The sequence below is a fragment of the Rhamphochromis sp. 'chilingali' genome, assembly GCF_963969265.1.
Source record: "Rhamphochromis sp. 'chilingali' genome assembly, chromosome: 1".
Classification (NCBI taxonomy): Eukaryota; Metazoa; Chordata; class Actinopteri; order Cichliformes; family Cichlidae; genus Rhamphochromis; species Rhamphochromis sp. 'chilingali'.
In genome coordinates this window covers 65853771-65877561 of record NC_137929.1, presented here as the reverse complement: position 1 = coordinate 65877561, position 23791 = coordinate 65853771, and the positions used below count along the sequence as shown (strand labels likewise).

Sequence of the window (23791 nt, the reverse complement as noted above, 5' to 3'; positions counted from 1 at the left end):
TATTCTATTCTAAACTACAGATAAGTGTGTTCAGCCCAACTAGTTTATCTCATTACAGCAGTTTGATGTTTCCCTTTGAATCCCCCTGAAGATCCTGACAGTGAAGCACGTACATAATACTCCAGCCTTTCAACTCTGAGCTTATTTAGTTCTATTAATACACTGAAATCTCATTTGTGTCATGAAGAAAGTCTTTAATCAAACAGAATTCAAAGAGCAGAAACATTTCATATATGGAGTTAAACATGAATCATTGTTTCAACAACATATTTATTGTTGTCATAAACAGACAAGAAGACAACAACAAACTGCTCCTCCCATTCAACACATGTCAGTCCATATCCCAGCAAACTAAATCATCTCCATTTACACATCAAATAGAAACATGAATCACTTGTAATGATTAGAAACTTGATAGAATTTCAAATCTAGTTTGGGGAGTCATTCAGTGAGAAACAGTGAAATGATTTTCCATGTGAAAAGGTGGACAGCAGAAACAGAAAGAAACAGTGAGACTAAAAGAGAAACAAAGAGCTTTGGAACAACGAGGCAGCAGGAGGACAGCTGCAGTTTAACAGCTTCAACTCACTGACAGGAAACAACATTAGAAACATCATCATCCTCAACTCATCTGCTGCACTGACACTGACACCTTCAACGGACACACCTTTGCTTTACCACCAGTGTTAATGTATGGAAACATCCTGTGAGTGAAAGTGTGTGTGAAGGTGTGTATGTGTGTGTTAGTATCAGGATCAGAGAACGACAGCTTTCCTCTGTTCCAGTCCAGATTCACTCTGATCCTCTGGAGCTTCTTCTGGACTGGGAGAACAGTGAAAGGAGCTGATGGTGAGAGTGTGTAGTACATACCTAAACTGCACACTATTCCCCATAATCCAGACTGTATGCGTCCCTTCCTCTGCACAGACTCTGCTAACACACCCAGTTCCCACCCTGTACTGTCTCCTACATCAACATCCCAGCTGTGAGTCCCTGAGTTAAAGCCCTCAGAGCCCAGGACAGAGCAGAACAAATCAAATCTCTCTTGATTATCAGGAAGCTGCTGCCTCTCTCCTCCTCGTCTCACACTGGTCAGATCTTCAGACAGGATGAGGTTTGGATCAGCAGTGTTTGGGTCCAGGATGAGAGGAGTGTAGGAGACCATGTCCTTCATGTTGTTCCAGATGTTGAAGGTCAGGTTGCCCAGGTGTTTGGCCTGGTCTATCAGAGCTCCTGAGGGCAGCTGTGGATCATCCAGCAGGGGGCAGCGCTGGACTCTTTCCACTGCAGCCTTGTAGTTGTGCAGGAATGAGACGTCTTCAGCTCTCAGCTCCTCCTCTGTGGCTCTGACTGTGTCTGAAAGAGCTGCTATCTCTCTGCTCAGAGCCTCCATCATCGCACTCTTCTGCTCCTCTTCCTCCCTCAGTGCAGCCAGCCTGGCCTCCTCTTCCTCTGCTAGAAACTGGTGAAGCTTCTTAAACTGCTCCTTAATCTGCCTCTCTGTGTGTCGGGCCTGGACCTTAATGTGTTCTGCTGTTTGATCAAACTTCACTTGAACTTCTTCACAAACCTTTAACTTCTTCTTTAAGGGCTCCAGAGTTTCCTGAAGTTCCTTCTTGTGTTGTTGTGCAGCTTCATCGATGGGTCTGAATCTGTGATTGGTGTGTTTTTCTGAGTCTCTGCAGACGACACACACTGGCTGCTGATGGTCCAGACAGAAGAGTTTGAGTTTCTCAGAGTGCAGACTGCAGAGATCCTCTGAAGCTCTCTCCTGTAAGAACGACTCACACAGGTTCTTTAAAGCTCGGTTTAAAGGTGGATGCTTCTTTGAAGATATTTCCTTACAAACTGGACACTCACGTTCCCCTTTCTCTCTCCACCATCTCTTCAGACAGTGTTCACAGAAGCTGTGGCTACATGACAGAAGAACAGGATCTCTGAAGACCTCCTGACAGACCGGACAGCAGAGATCCTCCTCTGATCTGGAAGCCATTGAGTCTGTGAGTGAAGCTGAAAACAGCAGACAGGCAGTACAGTCAGTCCTGGCTCCCCTCCCTCCTCTACCACCTTCACTGAAACTTCCTTTGAGTCGTGTTTTTGCTCAAACTCACATTCAGTGTGTGGAGCGTCAGCAGCTTGAAGCAGCAGTGTTGGAGTTTTCCACTTTTCTCTCCTGTAGCTGGACTCACTCAGAGGAAGCTGCTAGTTTGGTCTGAGCTCAGTCTGATCGTCTGTGCGTCTCTCTTTACTGAGGACAAAGAACGGCCAGTTTCTTCTTCTTCTTTGTTACAGTTGTACTGGCGGTTGGCAAACAATTGAAAGGTGCATTACCGCCACCAACTGGTACGGAGTATGGTCTGGAACGACGCTCGAAAAAAAAAGCCAGTTTCCTGGTTTGTTGCGTGTTAAACACGTGGGGGGCGGAGCTTCATTCAACTTCCTCTTATAAATGTGTGAGTGTGACAGCAGAGCGCAGACTGTCACCGCAGGTCAAAAAGTAAACATTTTGTGAAGTTCAGAAAATAAAGCATGACTCAGTGTTGCAGCTGTTTGGCAGTTTTTCTTTCAAACTTTCTTCTGATTATTAGAAGGGCTCGCCCCGCCCGCAGACTGTGGACCAATAGGAGAACTGTAGACTACCAATCGTCTGTCGACGGAAGTTGCGTCACCAGAAAACAACAACGGCACCTCCGCTATGTTTGAAAAGTCGCTTTTCTTTTATCTTTACAGTAAGTTATCGACTTTAAGATATAAGCTGGAGGAAATAGACATGAAAGAAAATATTATATGGTGTGGGCATTTTAATGCACACCATTCGTTATGGGTGAGTGAGAAAACAGACTACAATGGTAAAGGAAGATAAGATAAGATAAAACTTTATTAATCCCTCGGTTGGGTTCCTCTGGGAAATTTGGTTTCCAAAAGCACAGCACCGACAGAAGTTACAGAGCGTGAGCAGAATATTATATATATATACACATATATAAATACAGAGACATATATAAATAAAATATACAAAGAGGATAAACAGAATAAATAGGAATAAGAATACAAGTGAATTGCACATTTCAAGTATTGAGGTCTATTGCACCGTTGATTATTAACAAAAGTATTGCACAAAAATTATTGCACAGTGAAGTGAAGAGGAACTACAGCTTAGTTGTTCCCCCCTCCTTTGTCCTCCTGTCTCCCCTCCCTCTCCCCTCCAGAGAGGAGTTAAACAGTCTGATGGCGTGTGGGACAAAGGAGTTTTTAAGTCTGTTAGTTCTTATCTTTGGGAGAAGCAACCTGTCACTGAACAGACTCTTCTGGTTGTTTATGGCCGTGTGCAGAGGATGCCCAGCATTGTTCATAATGCATAGAAAAGTACTCCAGCAACCACTGAACTGCGTATAAAGTAAAGGCTTTAAAACAAAGTAAACGCTGAAAGTACAAACATCGCTAATGTCACATAACTTTGCCGGCATGTGGCCAACAGTAATGTTTTAATGTTCTTCATTATTAAACATTTGCGATTAAGTGACCTTAAATGAATGCCGTCTTTTTAATTCTGCTCCGGACTCGTGAATCTCAACCCAGCAGCAGCGGTAACGTTTGCACGTCCTTTCCCGTTAATGCGGCAGGTAAATAATCAACTGATAGTGCTAATAATACTAATAATAATAATAATAAGGGGCAGTATTATGTTAGCGCGACCTGCCTTATTACACAACCTGCCATTACTGTGCATTTAGGTGACCATGATGAGAGAGACAGAGTCTGGCTCAGATGCTGGCAGTTTTCGCTGCAGTCTACCGGTAGAGTCTCCTTTCAGGCCAGGATGTCACCGAGCAGTGACTAAGTTTGTAGTAAAAGGCATTTGCCACAGCAGATGCCCCCGATTTCCGGTAAGTGAATGTGTTTAATTGTAGGCAGGGAGATTACTGGATATTCTTGTGTAATTGCTATAGAATAATTTATGTTATACTTTGTTATTGCTACAGAAGAATATTTATTTTATTATTTTACATATACATTTTTTTTCCTGGGGACCCTGTGACACCCCATTGAAGAGCCGTAGGCTGTGGATCTCTTAAGATCTCACTGTTGGGTTTGTAAGGCCATGTTACTCCTAAATTTCTATCTCGTTCAAAGAGAAGATATAAAACAAAGTTCTAAGCTAATCAACCTTAGTGTTCTCCTTTTTCAAAAGAATCGATAAAGAATCGAATCGTTAAACAGAATCGAAAATGGAATCTGAATTGTGAAAATCTTATCAATACCCATCCCTAGTACTTACTTTTGAAAGTTTACTCTTTGGCCGCCCCGCTTCCACTTCTTTGAAGTGTCTCCCAGTCCCAGTGCACTTGTTAGCATGTTTTGGTTCATGCAACTGGTCCGTCGGGTTATTTTCTCCCCAGAAACATTTCCATTGTGTCTTGTGTGCTTTTGCAGCATTTTCCTTTTTGCAGCGTTTTTCTTTTTGCAAGTGTTTTTCTTTTTCTGGGGCTCAGTCACTCAGGCACAGCTGGCTGCCGGCGGAGCTCACGGGCGCGTCACTACAACTCCCCCTGGCTTCTGCTCCGCGGCTGCTGAGTGAGCCCTCATCTGGGACTCTCCTCAGCTCTTACTGGGACAGTGGCGCGGCTGCCCCTCTGTTGGTCTTCCTTGGTCTCTTGTGTTCTGGGGGCCTCTGGATGTCTGGAGTTTTGATCTCCTCCATACCTGCTTCATACCCTGGAGGACGGGGCTGTGGCCCCCCCCCACCCACCCACCCACACACACCCTCTAGCAGATCATTACATGAAGGAACCTTTTAAAAACAAGCGCGTCCATGCTCACAGGTGTACACACGGGTGATCACACCCACAAACTACACCCTTTTTGGCTCCTACCTCAAAGCACACTGTGTTCTGTTGATCTTATGTGCTGCACAATAATGTTTAATATTTAGTATTTACTGTCATATTCCCATATATCATTGTGATGTTGTTTATTCTATTACTCTTGTTTTCTTCTGCTTGTTCTCTTTTTTCTTTCTCAACAGGTGATCCAGGTGATCGATGTTATGATATTTTGATACCACGGTTAGCATTTACAGAAGATTGTTTTATACAGGAAAACTGTTACTCAATAAGGTCCATCTACTAGTTGTTTTTCTCTTTCTCTCTGACCCAAGAATTAATGTGTAAGACTCACAGGCTGGTACCCCAAGGTCGAAAACACCACAGAGACGAGACCACTTCCTTACTCCCATCCTCCCTTCCTTATCTCTTAGAAAAAGGCTCGTTAAAGGCCAGGTGGTTTGTTTCAGAATTCACTAATGAAAGAACTCTGTATTCTGTGTATTTTGCTGGGATGATCATAAATTATAGCTGAACTGATAAACTACACAAGGGATACTTTGCTCAGAAGGCAGGAAGACGTTTCCTTATTTGGTCTGTACTGGTTTGAACTGAGAACTTGCTGACACACGAACCTTTTTTTCCTCTATATAAACTGCTGTGTATCAAATAAACCTTTGAGTCGATTGGGAAGGCAACCTAAAGCAGTCTCTGTTTTCTTGTTCTCCCAAGCTGCTCCCGAGCTCGTACTAACACGCTGAATGGCATACCTGAGTGTTACTTTAAATAATTAGGAATCTTAGAAGGAAAGGACAAAACTCTGCTTATCGCTCACGCCACGGAGGAAACCCGGGACGGCAATTTCCTTCAATTTTGGTGTCATTAGTGGGATGACTGACAGAAGGTAAATATGCGTCTTTCATATTTATATAGAGACCTATTATACCTCTCTCAGTGATCGATCCATAAAAAAACGGGATATGCTGACGAAGTTTCACTTAGTGATCCAGAGAGATACACTGACGACTTCCTCAGTCCCCGAATAAAGTAAATTAACCCTTGTGTGGTGTTGGTGGACACAGGAAGTTGCCTGTTGTCTTGAATATTTTAATTTTGTTTAAAAAAAAAAAATAATAATAATTAATTGTTTAATTAAACGTACGTTAAAAAGTGAGAAGTTGCTCACTCAGAAAAAGTGACACAGAAAGTTGCCTGTTGTCTTAAATACTTCTCGTTAAGTGAGAAGTTGCTCAGAAAGAGTGACACAGGAAGTTGCCTGTTATCTTGAAACGTACGTTAAAAAGTGAGAAGTTGCTCACTCACAGAAAGCTAGTAAATAATTAAATTTAATTTTGTTAAAAAAAAAAAAAAAAAAAAAAACGAAAGAAAACTGAAAACGGGTCTCACAGACCCGATTACCATACAAGGGTTAAAAGCAGTAAATTAAAAGCAGAAAGACACAGGAAGTTGCCTGTTGTTTTACGAGAAGTTGCTCGTTAAGCGAGAAGTTGCTCGCTAAGTGAGAGTTGCTCACGCAAACAAAAATTGCTAGCAATAAATTTGAAGTAACCTCAGCTGTGCCGCAGCGAAAATACTAACATAAATCCTTCAAGCGTGTAAACCCCTCTGGAAATCACTGAACATGGGTCAGAATAATTCAAAAACCACAGACAAGTCCGATAAAAAATCAAAATTACCTGTAAAACCAAAAAAAAATTAAATTTAAAGTCTCAAACAACAGCTCAGTACGACTCCCATTTCCAGTTACGTGTAACCCACGTCCACGAATCGGTGAAGACGTCCATGATCACGTATCCAGAACATGCGGGAGTGCTTATGTGACTGACTTTGTTTACAACTTAAGAAGTTCAATGCATTCTAATTTATTTTCGGAGCCTTATCCCGAACGATTATCGCCAGAAACCAGGTCAGTAGAAATGTTGAATATCATTTGTGATAAGAAAAGTAGTCTGCTTAAAAAGTCCTGTAGAAAATATGATAGAATGCCGCGACGTGATGCATCAAATGTTACCGCTATGGACAAAAGGACCGGAACCAGGCGTAGATGCTTTAACATCAAATAAAACTAGTGCAGGCTCTAGCAAAGAACATAAACCTACCGCAGGAAAAGCTAGTCTTGCATGTTCAGCCGTTCAGCCTACAGCCCCACCTCATTACGATGAGACTGAATTAATAGTTGCTGCCGCAGCCGCATGCAAACAACGTCAGCGCTTTGATCCAACCAGCTTAAAAGACAGTGACAAAAAACCTGAATCATATGCAACGGGTCTCAGCCATCTCTTTAAACAGGATCAGGAAAAACAATATATACGCCGCGAGGAAGAATTAGCAGAACATAGAAAGAGAGAAAAACTTTTGAAAGAAGAATGTGAGGAACTTATGAAAAACAATTTAGACGACTATGAAGAAAAACTTTTGCATCAGGCAGTGTCCACAATAGACACCCACATGAAACGCCACGATATCGTAGCTAGAGGTTTAGAGGTAGCTAAAGAAAAACCTGTTACCCGAACTTTAATAAAGACTTATCTAAAAGGAAAAAAGGAAAAACAAAGCCGGAATGACAAAGGTCCTCACGCCAACACTCGCGGTAGTAAACAAACAGACCCAAAGCATGATAAAGCATCCACAACTGCAGAGTTTTTGTGGGTAAATAATGACAAAATCACCAATTTCTTTAAGAATCTAAAGAAATTCCTGCTCACAATGTCCAGAGACAAAATTGACTTAAATGCAGTAACTATGTGTAAACAGAAGCCTGATGAATCTATCCTAGTATTCATAAAACGCTTTATGCACTGTTGAACAAGCTAGAGGTGCAAATTTAGCTCAGTTTTCCAGCAGCCGCAGACACCCAAAGCAAAAATGAATTTGTGTATTTAATTTAACACAAAGGGTGAAATGTTTGCTGACACTGATAACAGCTTATGTTTTCTCTGCCCTATGTACCGACATGATGGAGAAGGAACATCCTCTGTGTCAGCTGGACCCTCAGCAGAGAATGAACTCAACATCCTTTTTGTCCGGTACTCTATGTCACACACTGTGCCAAAAAAACGTGTACAGACGCCACTAACAGGTAATCCCATGACTGGGAGCCACACTTTTGTTTCTCTCACACTGTTCAACAACATGATAACTGCTCACACAAGTGAAGGTCAAACAGTGATTTTGTTACATAACTCAGACATAGGTTACGAAATATGTCGTCACATAGATCTAACCTAACCTATCCACTGTACTATTTCTGCAGTTACATTGCCAGCTGAATACCAGAATATGACATTGTGGTCAAAAAGTGAGAATGATATAGGATTTATTGACTGTACACTTTATCACGTACACCTATTAAAACACAACAAGCCAGTATATGTCAAGCAACATCCCATTTCTGCCGAAAAAGCCGCAGCCCTAGATGTCATGATAGGAGATTTAGAGACTACAGGAGTAATAAAGCCTACAGTATCTCCATATAATACTCCTGTCAATCCTGTGCCAAAGCCTAACAAACCTGGCGTATGGCGTTTCATACAAGACTTAAGGCAAATTAATGCAGTCAACATTCCTCTGCCACCTCTCGTTTCAGATGTTCACAGCATATTGACATGCATTGCATACACATTTCACCGTGGTGGATTTATGCTCCGCTCCTTTTTCTCAGTAAGACACACAGCCGTTATTTGCATTCACACATAGAAATAAGCAGTACACTTGGACTCGTTTGCCCCAAGGCATGATAGACAGCTCTGCTGCTTTCTCAATGGTGCTTCACTCCTCCAGGGCTGCACCCTGATCCACATGTGGATGACCTCCTCCTCTGTGCTGAAAGTGAAAAACTATGTCAAACTGCTACACACATGCCTCTCCAGCACCTCCAAAAGACTGGCCACAAAGCATCAGCAAAGAAAATGCAGTACTGTCAGACTTCTGTTCAATATTTGGGATTCACACTGTCTCACGGAAAACGTTCCATGACTGCAGACAGGGTCAAAGCTGTGACCTCTGTCCCTCGTCCCACTACACAGAAGGAAATGTTGTCCTTCCTGGGCATGGTGAACTATTGCAGACAGTGGATACCAGACTGTTCTTTTCATGACCACATTCTGCGTGACTGTTGTAAAAAAGACAAGCCTCCTCGAATACTGTGGTCCACAGAAATGACTGCCTCTTTCAATGCATTACAGGGAGTGCTGACCTCCGCCACTCAAAGGTGCTGTCCGTGGTTGTTCAGGAATGCCGGCCTGCCTGAGGGCAGTAGCAGCTTGCTCTATCATGATAAGGGACTGCGAGAAGCTTACACTCTCACATGACACTATTCTACACACCAATCACCAGGTCACGACCATTCTAGCAAACATAACTACACAACATATGCAAATCTCACTATAAAAGCGAGCAGCACACCTGATTCGCCAGCACATTTATTGATCCTATGCTGTGTTCTTCTGACCGACAGGATGGCTCAGACAGGCTTGACGATCATGACTGCATGACACGTATACAGGAATCGACAGCACCACGTCCAGATTTAGAGCAGACACCTATCCCAGACTCAGCCACGGTTTATGTGGACGGGTCCTGTTCAAGGCCGAGTGACAACTCATTTCTTTGTGGCTATTCAGTGGTAACATTGCCTGACATCATACTAGAGGCTCACTCATTACCATTTCACTCAGCACAAAAAGCAGAGCTCATGGCTTTAATACGCGCCTGTGAGCTACATTTGGATAAGCGTATGACAATTTACGCAGACAGCCGCTATGCATTTGGCGTTGTGCATGACTTTGGCACATTGTGGAGACAAAGAGGATTTAGATCTGCTGATGGAAAATAAATTGCTAAATTGTGATTTTGTTCAAAGACTTTTTCAGGCTATACAGCTACCATCGGCCGTTGCAGTTGTAAAAACGAAAGGACACAGTACAGCTGACACAGACGAAGCAACAGGTAATGCCTTAGCAGACGTGACAGCCAAGGCTGCAGCTGCATCACAGCTCCCACCTCCGCAGGAAGTATTATCTGTGCCCCTACAGCTGTCACTTGTTAAACTCCCAGACTATTTAGGAACAAATGTTGATTTAAAATTCATACAAGAGCAAGCCTCTGCATGTGATTACACCTATTGTGAGAATAATGACTGTACCTTAGATGACAGAGATGGCTTATACAAAATCTTAAGGGTTTGATTGCCCTCCCATATTCCCTGATGCCAGTCCTTGCCCGACATTTTCACTGTGTGAGTCATGTCGGACAAAGAGGGGTAATAGGGGCAATAAAATTAAGATTTGTAATTGAGAAAACATCACATGCAGTAAAAAGCATATTAGCAACCTGTCTAACATGTGCGCGAACTAATGTAGGTAAATCAAAAGCAAAACATCAGCATTTACCACAACCAGATTTTCCATTTCATACATTACAAATTGATTTTACACATATGCCAGCGCAAGGAAGCATCAAGTACTTACTGGTAATAGTGGATCAATTTAGTAAATGAGTAGAAGCTTATCCAACATCAAAAGAAACTGCAGAAGTAGTCTGTCAAAAGTTGAGCAATGAAATAATACCCAGATTCGGAATACCTCACCAGATTAACAGTGATAGAGGATCTTCATTCACATTAGAAGTAATTCAAAAGTGTGCTAAAACTTTAATGACCTGGGTCAAATTACTTCCTCAAGTCCTGTGTGAGATTAGAATGACTCAATCTACAGTAACCAAATTATTTCCATTTGAAATAAGACTATTTCCAACACCATGGTCAGCTTCCAGAGGGGCACCGCTAGTAGAAGGTGATGTATATTGCATTGTCCACTGATGTTCACAACCTGGTAGAAAAACTGAATAATAACTATCAGAAAGTTTGTCTCTCTCAGCCTTTCCCCTCCACAGTTCCACCAGTGGAGACAAGGAGATGCATGTTGGAGAAGCCACTAAAACCAAGGACTCTCTGGGAGGCCGCGCGTGTTCCAGCCCCAGACTGTACTGGCAGTGACGAAGAACCAGCATCCTCACAGACGGACAACCTCAGTGGATTCATGCCAGCAGGGTTAAGACCAGCCCAATCGGACCATCTCAGGCGTCGGATCAAGCAGACGACATCTCCGGCGAGCCAGCGCCCGGAACTAGAGCAAATAAACACACACGGGTAGATGACATCTCAGGCGAGCCAGCGCCCGGATCCAAAAGTTACATACACACACGCAATCACTGATTAACACACAACGTCTGAAAGAACAACAACAAGGTACTCAAACATCCAGCAGGAACAGAAAGCCAAAAGTACCACATGATGTCTAACCTGATAAAGCTAGACTCATTCCATCCTGATAATGGAGAAAATGAAATGCCCATTGTCATCATACGACGCTTATTCAATGTCTCTCGAACCTGGGACCAGGCCAGGAGACGACTGAAGAACTGTTTTTCTTATATATTTAGGTTATTTATCACATCTATCGCATTAACCTTAGGATTTCTCTTTGCTATTTTGTATTGTAAACTGCAACCATGTTCACATTTCTGCAGGTCATATTTTGCTGACTATACCTCATGCTCTATTTTGCAAGACACCTACTTAATGCACTCCTCACGTTCCCTAAAATCAGTAAATAGCAACATAGACGCCACTAATGAACCATTTTATGCACCCTCTAGAGCAGGAGCTAACGCCTGGTATGAAAATGCCAGAACAGCCGCTCGTGATTTAGGAAACAGTAACTGTTATGTCTGTTCAAAGGCTAATCCAGAACAGGTAATAGTAGGATACCCCATATCCGGTTTCCCCCTCACTGAGGGACTAGAGAAAATCGGCGGAGATAATGCTCTCTTTAAAGACGCTTTACAGTTGACTCTGAGCCCTCTCGACTGCTTACTTAGACACACACACACACCAACTAACCCTGAGACTCCATTAGGCGAATTATTGAAGTTATCTAATGACACCGCAGGGACCTGCGCCCCAATGAAACGCCCTAAGAATAGGTTAAAACCCTCACTGCCCTTAGGACAGATCCCTCTCCATTTTAATACTAGTATGATATGTCTGCGCAGACTAAAGTTAACTGGCCCAGACACACACATAGATCATACAAAGGATAACTATACATTCTTCTCTGACTCCCCAGGTGCACGCTGTAATGAGACATGGCTAGCTGTCTCTGTGGCTGAAGTTTTATCATATCTGGAGGAACACACACACAGTTCAAGTTCGAGCAGAGAATCGATCATTGTTCCCCCAGAGGGTGTCTTAAATGACACTGACTGGGGGGAGTTAGTTAAATCACACATGGTCACGCGCCTAACTAGAGCAATCCCACATGCTTATTGGATGTGCAATAATACCCTTAGATTAGCTCTACCTGTTAATTGGACCGGTACCTGTGGTCTAGTAACCGCTGATGTATGCTGTACTTTCATTCCCAATAACACCGCTCCTAACGGTTCATTCACACAAGCTATGAATAAACTTGAAGCATTGCAGATAGAACTAATTGCCAATGCAGGTCACGGTCAGTGGCTACATAAGTGGCTACAGGACACGTTTGGAAGATGGAAGGAACTAATTGTAGCCTTTGTAACCGTTGCAGCATGTTTTCGATGATTATTGTCTGTTGTGTGATACCATGTATACGCTCTCGGAATTTTTGATATTAAGCTTCCTCAAAGGACTAGTTACATTTATGATTTGTTTCACATTTATGATTTGTCTTTATATTATGTTATTACATTCTGTCTTTATACTATGTTATCATTTCATGATAAAAGGGGAGAACTGTTATGATATTTTGATACCACGGTTAGCATTTACAGAAGATTGTTTTATACAGGAAAACTGTTACTCAATAAGGTCCATCTACTAGTTGTTTTTCTCTTTCTCTCTGACCCAAGAATTAATGTGTAAGACTCACAGGCTGGTACCCCAAGGTCGAAAACACCACAGAGACGAGACCACTTCCTTACTCCCATCCTCCCTTCCTTATCTCTTAGAAAAAGGCTCGTTAAAGGCCAGGTGGTTTGTTTCAGAATTCACTAATGAAAGAACTCTGTATTCTGTGTATTTTGCTGGGATGATCATAAATTATAGCTGAACTGATAAACTACACAAGGGATACTTTGCTCAGAAGGCAGGAAGACGTTTCCTTATTTGGTCTGTACTGGTTTGAACTGAGAACTTGCTGACACACGAACCTTTTTTTCCTCTATATAAACTGCTGTGTATCAAATAAACCTTTGAGTCGATTGGGAAGGCAACCTAAAGCAGTCTCTGTTTTCTTGTTCTCCCAAGCTGCTCCCGAGCTCGTACTAACACGCTGAATGGCATACCTGAGTGTTACTTTAAATAATTAGGAATCTTAGAAGGAAAGGACAAAACTCTGCTTATCGCTCACGCCACGGAGGAAACCCGGGACGGCAATTTCCTTCAATCGATATATGCATTTTTTTTTCTCTGCCCATTCTGTTGGTTTTTGTTTTTTGCCCTTCTCCCCCGTCCCTCTTCTCAGCTGTTTCTCTTTCCCTCTTTCTTTCTCCCCTTCTTTCCCCCAGTCAAGTCTGTCCCGTATTCAGCAAGTGAAAATAAAATAAACAATAAAAGGTGAATCAAATGGACCATTATGGCAAGGCTGGGATGGTCAATTTGGTAAAGTAAATCCGTTGGGCATCTTTCTTTGCCTTTAGACAATAATTCTGATGGCAAAAGAGCCAAACGGGACAGGCAAAAAAAAAAAAAAGTGTTTTTCTTTTTGCAGGTGTTTTTCTTTTTGCAGCGTTTTTCTTTTTGCAAGTGTTTTCTGAAGTTGCAGTCCGTTTGCCTCTCAGGGCCACCGTAGGAATGCAGTGTGGCATGATTAAAGTCTCCAGATATAATAATGAAAGTGTTAGAATTTCTGCTTGTATGTTTATTATATGTTTATGTTTAAAATCTTATATATTTAAACGACGGGAAGAAGACAAGAATTTATATTAGCTCTGGCAAGGATTCCATATTAGATTTAACTTTTGCTTCTAGTTCTTTAGCACCATTATGTGAGTGGCAAGTAAAGAATAAGCTTTTTGGTAGTGATCATTATCTGGTAGTAAGGATTGGTCAAATACAGGTACCTGAAGCATTTGGAGGGAAGTGGGTGTTTGGGAAGGCAAATTGGGGGAAATTTAGTAGGTTGTGTGAGAGGAAGCTTTTAGAGGTTCGTAATCATTTGAGTGTTGAAAGAATGAATCAAGAAATTAGTCAAAGTATTTTAAGCTCTGCTGAGGAGGCTTTTTCAAAGACATCAGGAAAAGTTAGGGGGAGATCAGTTCCACGGTGGAATGATGAATGTAACCTAGTAGTTAGAAAAAGAAATGGCGCATTTAAGTTGGTCAAGCGGGATCATAATTTTCAACATTTAATTGACTACAAAAAAGCACAGCCAAAAGTCAGAAGTACAGTAAGAAGAACAAAGAACGTATTGGAGAGATTTCTTTAATACAATTGGCAGTAGGCCTAATATTCAAATAGGGGAGGTTTGGGGGATGATCAGGAAAATGGGGGGAGACAAAAGAGAATGGAGTTATCCAATAGTTGATAAGAATAATCAAGTAGCTGTAACTGATAGGGGAAAAGCTGATTTATTGGCAATTACTTTTGTTGATATACATAGTGGGAGAAATTTATCAGATGAGAGTAAACGAGGAAGAGAGAGGACTAAAGGATACAATTTTGAAGCTTTAGGGAGGAAGGAGAGTACTGAAGATGTAATGAGTTGTCCCTTTTCTATTGGAGAACTAAAAAAGAGCTCTGGGTAGAACCAGGAGTACAGGGAGTGCAGAATTATTAGTCAGATGAGTATTTTGTCCACATCATCCTCTTCATGCATGTTGTCTTACTCCAAGCTGTATAGGCTCAAAAGCCTGCTACCAATTAAGCATATTAGGTGATGTGCATCTCTGTAATGAGAAGGGGTGTGGTCTAATGACATCAACACCCTATATCAGGTGTGCATAATTATTAGGCAACTTCCTTTCCTTTGGCAATTTTATATATATATATATATATATATATATATATATATATATATATATATATATATATATATATATATATATATATATAAAAATACTAAAAGGATCAATATCTGTGGTGCCTACTGATACAGAAAAAAATTAAAACAAAAAACAAAACCATCGACAGCCGCAACAGTCAGTCTGTCGACTTACACCAGTTTAAAACAAATTAAAACACACTGATGTGTCGGGTCCTTTGGCCGCAGCCAGAAATCCACCTGGCAAAGCAGCAGCTCGGTACTCTGTGAATAAAAGGCAGGAGATCACTAGCTGGACAATAAAACAGAGGAATATTCCTCAACGGAATTGGTTTTGTTACCTGGCCACACGTTCGTGTCACACCCTAATAAATGTGGGTCAGTGGCGATGAAGTCCACTATACCGTTCTCACGGGAGCAATGTTTCCCACCTACAAAGGTGGAAATAACTGTAAACCTCTGCCAACAGCCAGAGCTCACGTGGTACATTTTTGTGTAACCTACCGTTCTAACAGAAGTTTAGGGGATGACCCGTATCAGACTTTCATAGACAGGAGTTAAGAAACACCAACTTGCCCAACTCGGACCAAGCACTCGCAGCTTCAGGTTTGCAGAGGAATACCCAATTGCCCACACCTGTGCTTATGAAAGGAGCAAAGACCAGCTCCGCCCACCAGGGGCGGTCCCAAGTCTCCAGGTCTCACCTGTCACACATACTCACCATAAAAGTTCTGTCTGAGAAACAGGAAGTGAACCAGTTGTGTACAGCACCAGAGAGGCCCACCATGTGTTTCAGCCTGTTTAAAAGAATAGCGTGGTCTACTGTATCAAAGGCTGCACTTAGATCCAGTAGCACCAGGACTGAGAGCTTTTGGGAGTCCCAGTTACATCTAAGATCATTTAAAACCTTTAGGAGAGCCGTCTCTGTGCTGTGGTTCACCCTAAATCCAGACTGGAATATCTCCAGGATCTGTCTATCATTCAGAAAATCATTAATCTGAGTAAAAACAAGTTTTTCTAAGATTTTACTTAAAAATGGTAAGTTGGATACAGGTCTGTAGTTATTAAAATCATTACAATCCAAATTGCTCTTCTTCAGAAGGGGCCTCACTTTCTGAAGGTTCTCAGCATTAACCAGGACAAAGCTGTCCAGTGTCTCCTCAGGTACAATCGAGCCCTCAGATGTGTTTAAAATCATATCACAAGAAGATAAAATATCAGATCTGATGGCGCTGATCTTTCCCCTGACGTGGTCTGTAAACTGCTCACAGAGCGAGTCTGTGGGGGTTCTTTGGGAGCTGTTAAAATCAGGGTTAAATAAATGATCTATGGTGGAAAAGAGGACCTTGGGATTATTTTTGTTATTACTGATTATTTTGGCAAAGTATGAATTTCTTGAATTCCTTAATGTATTATTGTACATTTTAAGTTGCTCTCAGAGTATTTGATGGTTGATTACATTTTTATTTTTCCTCCATCTCCTTTCTGCTGCCCTGCAATTTCTTTTGAGTGTTTTGACTTCTTCGTTTCTCCAGGGTGATGCACGTTTTACATTAATCTTTTTGGTGGTGAGTGGAGCAACGGAGTCAAGGCTTTTCTTCAGTTTGCTGTTGAAATGATTAAAAATCAAATCACAGGGTGCAGGTAGAATCACAGGGGGGCATTCGTCTAAAACCCTGGTAAGATTTGCAGCCTCTTCAGAGGTTAGATAGCGCCTGCTCACAGTTCGCACCGAGGTCTCCCGCTGAATAAAACTGGTGATGTTAAAAACACACAGTAGTGGTCAGAGACAGCCAAGTCAACAACAGAGGACACGCTGGTGGACAGCCCATGGGTGACGAGATCCAGAGTGTGTCCTCTGTTGTGAGTCGGCTGTGTGACGTGCTGGGTAAAATCCAAACAGTGAAGAATGTTTAAGAATTCTTTTGCTGCAGGGTCAGAAGGATTATCTATGTGCAGGTTAAAATCACCGGTTAAAATTATCATATTATATTTTGAGTGAATGTTTGTTAAAGATTCTGAGAATTCCTTGATAAAAGCAGCGCTGTCTTTAGGTGGTCTATAAATTGTGACAGATAAAACTGGAGGGCTGCAAAAAACAATAGCATGGAATTCAAAAGTGGTAAAATGATCAAATAAAATTTGTTTGGAGGTGAGTGTGTTGTTGGTCAAAGATGCAGTCCCACCACCTCTCTCACCACTTCTAATAGAAAAATAGAAATTAAAATTTGGTGGGGAGGCCTCAGTGAGAACAACTGGTGCATCCGAACCCAGCCATGTTTCAGTTAAAAATAAACAATCAAGTTTATTATCTAAAATTAAATCATTAATAATAAAAGACTTGTTCCACAGAGAGCGGACATTTAAAAGTGCCATGCTGATTGAGACTGGTGGATTTTTGACAGAGTTCAATGAATGCTGACATTTTTGAAGAGGCCAGAGGTTATTAATGTTTTTGGAGTTACTGGATTTATGATAATTCTGTTGCTCTCTGTTTGTGATTATGACAGGTATTGTGTTGACTGTGGGAGAGAGAGGACCGATTCCAGAGTTTAGTGTATTACTGTTAAAAGTGGAACAGATATAGGAGCTGGGACCAGGGGACATCAGTCAGTGGCGGACAGATCAGCAGGTAATGTCGGTTTGGGGTAGTGACAGGGCGGTGTGTGGGAGTGCTGTACGCCAAATGTCAAATTGGCGGACAGCAAACGGCGTCCCCAGGCGTTGAGGTGGAGCCCGTCTTCCCCAAAAAGATGCCTCCTCTCCCAGAAAGCATCAAAATTGTTAATAAAACCCAGATGTGACACAGGCGGAGGAAAGTCAGGTGTTAAGGCTGAGCAGCTGGCTGAAACGGCCTATCCCTCTGCTGCAGGTGGGGGTGTGGAAAGTTTCCCTCGAATCTCCGTAGTCCTCAAGGCCAACATTTATGGGTGCATCTATGAGTACAGCAGCCAAAAGGACAGACCTGAGAAGTACAGTGATAAGCATTCAGAGGGCACACAGTTCTGTGAAGAGGTGGTTGAACACACCGGTGACCCACATCACAAGGTTCAGAAAATATATATGCAACAAGGAACAAGTAAGTGCTCTGGAGCAGGACAGACAGCAGAACAGGGTAGTAAATGATTTGGTTAAAGATAGTGCTATGTGAATAATCTTGTCAAAGTGTGCATGTGTTATTTTCTGGTGTGTTTTGGCAAATAAAATTTGTATGTTATAAATCAAGGTACTCACAATAAACTGTATTGTTTAGCAACGGCTGACAAGTACCCCCAGGTGTGATCCTTCATTGTGACCAGGTGATGATGCTGAACTGTTAGCTGCATCCCAGTCTGTTTAAATATGTGAGAGTCAGAGTTAAGACCACAACCAGGCTCCGCCATCAGCCAGCAGGCCACAGCCAGGGTCCATCAAGAGCTAGTGAAGCTACAGGAAAAGGCAGGCCCAGAGTTAAAAAGCCTAAGGATTGATTGAGGCTGCAGTAAAAAAGGGGCACAAGTATTGAGAAGATGCTGCCTAAAAGAAGCAATGTCAATGAGAAAGGAAGAAATCTTTGAACTTCATGTCAGAAGAAATAACAATCATTGCAAAACAACAAAAAAAGGACAAGAAAATTGCTATGTTGGAAGGATGAGTGGCAGAGTTGGAACAATATTCAAGAATAACCGATGTGATAGAAACGGGTCTGGAAACCAAGCACCAGACATATGCATGGGCAGCAGGAGAAGAGAGAGGGCAGCCACCTGAGCAAGAGTTGCGCTGCCTGGAAGAACAGGTAATGGCCTTTTTCAATAGTTGAGACAACGCCGGTCTCTGCGATTTTTTTGGTCCCGGTAGAGATCACGCTGAGATGTTTCCATGTTTTACACAATTCTTTTATTACCCATTATTCTTACAGATGCATCTGGAGATCATCACACTGCATTCCTATGCAGTCCTATGCTAAAGGCTGATCTAAAGAACTCCACACAACAGTTACAGTTATAACCTCTGGTCTCCTCCCCTCTACAGTAAACACCCCCGCAATGGAAATACACTAGTACAGTGGCCAAGGGTGCTGACACCCTGACCCCCATCTCCTTTTATTGTAGTGCCCGTTTGCCCTTTGTCTGCTCCTCACCCTCAGTAACTCTTGCTACTGTCCTGGGGGTGGGGGTTGATTGTCCTCCTGCCCTGTACCTCAGTTCTTTGTTCCCATCCCAGGCCTTTTTTTTCTATTTTGTATTCTTACACTCATTAACCGCAATATTATAATGTTGCAAGCAATCACAAACTATATTCTCTTTAACTTTCATGTACATTAAGGAATCTATTCTCAACAATAGTAAAGGCATTGAAATGGATATTAAGGACATTGAGGGATGCCATACTCTTCCAAGGAAAAACAAGAATTAAAAACCTGCCATTATTATAAGATTTGTTAATAGGAAGCAGAAGAAAGAGCTACTGAAGCAAGGAAGAAAGTTGAAAGGAACGGATGTGTATGTTAATGAACACCTAATCAAGAAAACAGAAGAAAATACAGTTAAGCTGGACAACAGATTGTAAGGTGTTCATTAAGTTAAATGGAATACCGGAGCAGGCAAAGGTCTTAGTCATTAAAGAGCTGACAGAATTAGAAAAATACGGCTGATAAAATGTAAGGAAAGGCATTGGTCAATGGCACTTTCAATGCACTGTCAACTTGGTGGTTCTTGACTAAGACAAAGTATTGTTAAAGGTGATGGTGTGTGGATAAGATGTATAATGAAGTCAGATGTCTGATGAATTTCAAGTAACTGTTGTGGAAATTTTAATTACCAAAGCCTGCAGACACGATGAGTTGTAACAACACCTTTATTTCAGCTCTCTCATGCATAATGAGGGACGTCAGTCAGGGGGCACTGAAAGTCATCTCTGACAATGAACAATTCAGGTCCCTTTTATACACAGTCGTAGAACAAAAGGCTTTTACAGTTGCAGTTCACGCCTTGGCTCTAAACAGAAAGACTCTCTATCACTAATACGAATCTCCCCCACTCTGGGGTCAAGCCAGGGCTCTAGACTAACTTTTTGCCATGGTTGCACTGGTGCGCCTAAAAATAAAATTTAGGCGCACCAGCACAAAATTTAGGCGTACAAGCACAAAAGTTAGGCGTACCCAAATCTTTTAACTGCATTACTTAACACCGCAGTAAATGCAGTGCATCATATTGTCAGCTTGGCTGTATCTTAGCCAGGGAAACTGGTCAAGCCACTCGATTCGAAATTTATACATTTTCTCACTTTTACTTTCAGTGGACTCCGGCTGGGAGTCGATCGTATGTGGCTCATTTTCTGATGCCGTCTCCGGACCAGTGTTTGACAAAAACAGAGAGGTTGATGGCTCCGTGTCAGAGCGCTGGCTGAGAATTTTGGACTGATCAGGTCTTAACTTAACGAAAAAGTTATCAATTGTTCTTTTCATATTTTCTCAATACCAACTTCATAAACTTCTGACCTGGGCTACTCACCCTTCTCTATCTGCCCGCACTTTCAAACGTAAACACAAGTAGGTCTGCAGGAATATCTGGACCACGGCCAATCACAGAGGTCCCCGCCTCTGAGTATCTCTGATTGGTTTAGAACACGACATGGGCATAATGTGTGTCTGTTGTTGAACACACGGAGACTTTCAGGGTTGCTGAAACTTTTTTTCCGAGAAAATACTTGGTTGCATCGGTGCAACCAAGTATTTTTTTTACTTGGTCGTACCGGTGCAACCAAGTATTTTTTATTAGTCGCACCATGGAGAAATTTGGTCGCATTTGCGACCAAATTGGTCGCACTCTAGAGCCCTGCAAGCCCTCCTGGGTGAGCTTCCGTCTCCTGGCTTCCGTCTCCTGGGAGACATTCACCAGTTTCTCACCGTCTGTTTCCCAGCGTGAATGAGGTGTGAACCAGACGTACTAAACTAAGGAACATGAAAGCATTTCATCAAGACAATACATCGAAGGACAATACGCTAAAGAGAAATCCCACAACATAACAAATCAAATGGATGTTGAAAGTGGCACACTGAGGTATGATAGCAATATAGATCCTGACTGTAATGTTTTTTTTGTTTTTTTACCAAAATGTTAAAAGACTGTAATTATTATGCAATGGAACAATTTAATAGGAACATAGAGCGGGGTAAGAATATAACGATGGTTCATTTTAATAGTAGAAGTCTATAGGCAAACTTTCAATTTATTAAAGAATATATGGCACAATTGAATCAACCATTTGACGTGATATCAATATCAGAGACTTGGATAAACACTGGAAAAGAAGATTTTGAGATAGAGGGATATGAATTCCTCCACTTAGATCGGACTAATTAAAAAGGAGGTGGGGTGGCACTCTATGTTGATGAAAATCTAAGGTTTGAAAAAATGAGAAGAATGATGAGGGTGGTAGATGGAGTGATGGAATGTATAACAGTGGAAATAAATATGAAAAAACAGAAAAATATAATTGTCAGTTGCATATATAGAACAGATCAGTATAGACTGATACTTTTAAGGACATTGTGGAGGACGTATTTACAAATCTGAATCAGAAAAGAATTGTTATTTGTGAAGACTTTAATATTGATTTATTGAACCCATGTATTGTATGGGATTATTTTCCCTTATAATGAGACCGAGGAGAATAACCACTCGTGGTGCAACTCTACTAGATAATATTATTTCCATTTTTGTAATGGAAGAAAATATAAAAGGGGGGATATTGATTAATGATATAAGTGACCACTTACCAGTTTTTGTAACTTATGACTGTTGTTATAAAGCTCATAGAAATGAACGTAAGAGAATATATAAAAGAATTAGAACAGAAAAGACATTATTAACTCTCAAAAGTGAGTTAATAAAACAAGATTGGAGTATTGTATGTAAACAATAGGATGACATAGATGACAAAGGGACTGCAAAATGCCTGTAAACAAACAAACAAAACAAAAAACAGAAGTATAGAATCTGAAAAGAAATATAAAAAGTATAACAATAAATTAACTAACATAATGAGAACTTATAAAAGAGAATACTTCATCAAAAAGTTGGAAGATAAGAAAGATAACATGAAAGGGATATGGAAGGTATTAAATGGACCAAGGAACAATGACTACCCTGGGTATTTTATGGAAGGGACAAACACTATTAGTAAAATGAATGAAGTAGTAGATGGATTTAATTAATTATTTGTAAACATAGGGCCAAATCTGGCAGTGGAAATAAAGGTTGATATGATAGAAAGGGAGACGGGTGGAAATATTGAAAGGGATGCAAGTTCCATGTTTTAAGAGCAGTGGAAGAGAAGGAGATATATGATATTGCAGTGGACTTAAGAACAAAATGGGTACTGACTGTCATCATATTGATATGGTAACGGTAAAGAGAGTAATTGGTGTTATTGTAAAACCGCTACAATATATTTTTAATTTGTCTTTCCAGGAAGGGGTTTTTCCACAAGAAATGAAAGTTGCGAAAGTTATTCCCATTTACAAATCAGTTGAAAAGCATTGTTTTACAAATTATAGACCAGTGTACTCTCCCAGCTTTCTAAGATACTGGAAAAACAATTTATGAAAAAGATTTGATAACTTTGTGGATAAACATGATTTGTTGACAAATCGGCAATATGAGTTTTGAAATAATAGATCAACAGTTTTGCCATTAATGGATTTAATGGAAGAAATAACAGAATGTATGGATAACAAGATGTACAGTATGCACTTGGAGTCTTTCTAGATCTAAAAAAAAGCATTTGATACTGTTGACCATGAAATTCTAAAAATCAAACTGGAAAAATATGAGTTTAGGGGTGTGGTATTGGATTGTATAAAAAGCTATGTGATGAATCGACAGCAGTATGTACAAATAAATGACTTTAAATCTAAATTGATGGATATTGAATCTGGAGTACCTCTAGTCCAGAAATTTTTATTATGTATATAAATGATATTTGTAAAGTATCTACGATACTAAAGTTTGTAATTTTTGCAGATGATACCAATATACTTTGTTCAGGTGTGAAATTCCAACAGATTTTGGACGTGATGGCACAGGAGTTAAAGATATTAAAGAAATAGTTTGATAAAAACGAATTGTCATTAAATTTAAATAAAACAAAATTCATGTTATTTGGGAATTATAAGTAAAAACATTAAAATAGAAATTTGTATTGATAATGTATATCTAGAAAGGGTTAATACCATAAAATCTCTTGGTGTGATCATTGATCATAAGGCCTGTTGGAAATGACATTTGACTTATGTGAGGGGAAAGTTCGCTCGGGGCATTGCTGTCTTGGGGAAAGCAAAACAATTTCTGGATAGGAAAACATTGTATATGTTATATTGTGCTTTAGCCTGCAGTGCGAGAGCGAAGTGCTCTAATAGGGTGATGTGGTACTACAAGGTCATTAAGATAAGATGGGGCCTGATTATTTAAGACCTTGTATGTGAGGAGCAGGATTTTGAATTCAATTTGGGATTTAACAGGAAGCCAATGAAGGGAAGCCAAAACGAGAAGTATGCTCTCTCTTTCTAGTCCCTGTCAGGACTCTTGCTGCAGCATTTTGGATTAGCTGAAGGATTTTCAGTGAGTTTTTAGGACATCCTGTTAATAATGAATTACAGTCGTCCAGCCTGGAAGTAATAAATGCATGAACTAGTTTTTCAGCGTCACTCTGAGACAGGATATTTCTAACTTTAGAGATGTTGCGCAAATGGAAGAAAGCAGTCTTACATATTTGTTTAATATGTGCGCTGAAGGACATGTCCTGGTCAAAAATGACTCCAAGGTTCCTCACAGCGTTACTGGAGGCCAAGGTAATGCCATCCAGAGTAAGAATCTGGTTAGATACCATATTTCTAAGCTTTTCAGGGCCGAGTACAATAACCTCAGTTTTATCTGAATTAAG

At 40.9% G+C, this 23791-nt stretch overlaps 1 long non-coding RNA gene and 1 pseudogene across 3 annotated transcripts; one reads left to right on the top strand and one right to left on the bottom strand.

Moving 5' to 3' along the window:
* Positions 1-612: 612 nt before the first annotated feature.
* Positions 613-2174, bottom strand: LOC308405401 (nuclear factor 7, ovary-like; annotated as a pseudogene). The gene is made up of 2 exons (XR_013974754.1): positions 2112-2174; positions 613-2010 (listed from the first exon to the last, which is right to left on the bottom strand). The product of XR_013974754.1 is annotated as a nuclear factor 7, ovary-like (transcript).
* Positions 2118-10575, top strand: LOC308405561. Of its 2 annotated transcripts, XR_013973357.1 has the most exons (3): positions 2118-3623; positions 3735-6750; positions 7810-10575. It is a non-coding gene; the product is annotated as an uncharacterized lncRNA (long non-coding RNA). The 2 variants fall into 2 exon arrangements; XR_013973358.1 differs by having other exon boundaries at positions 2118-6750.
* The last annotated feature ends 13216 nt before the right edge of the window (positions 10576-23791 follow it).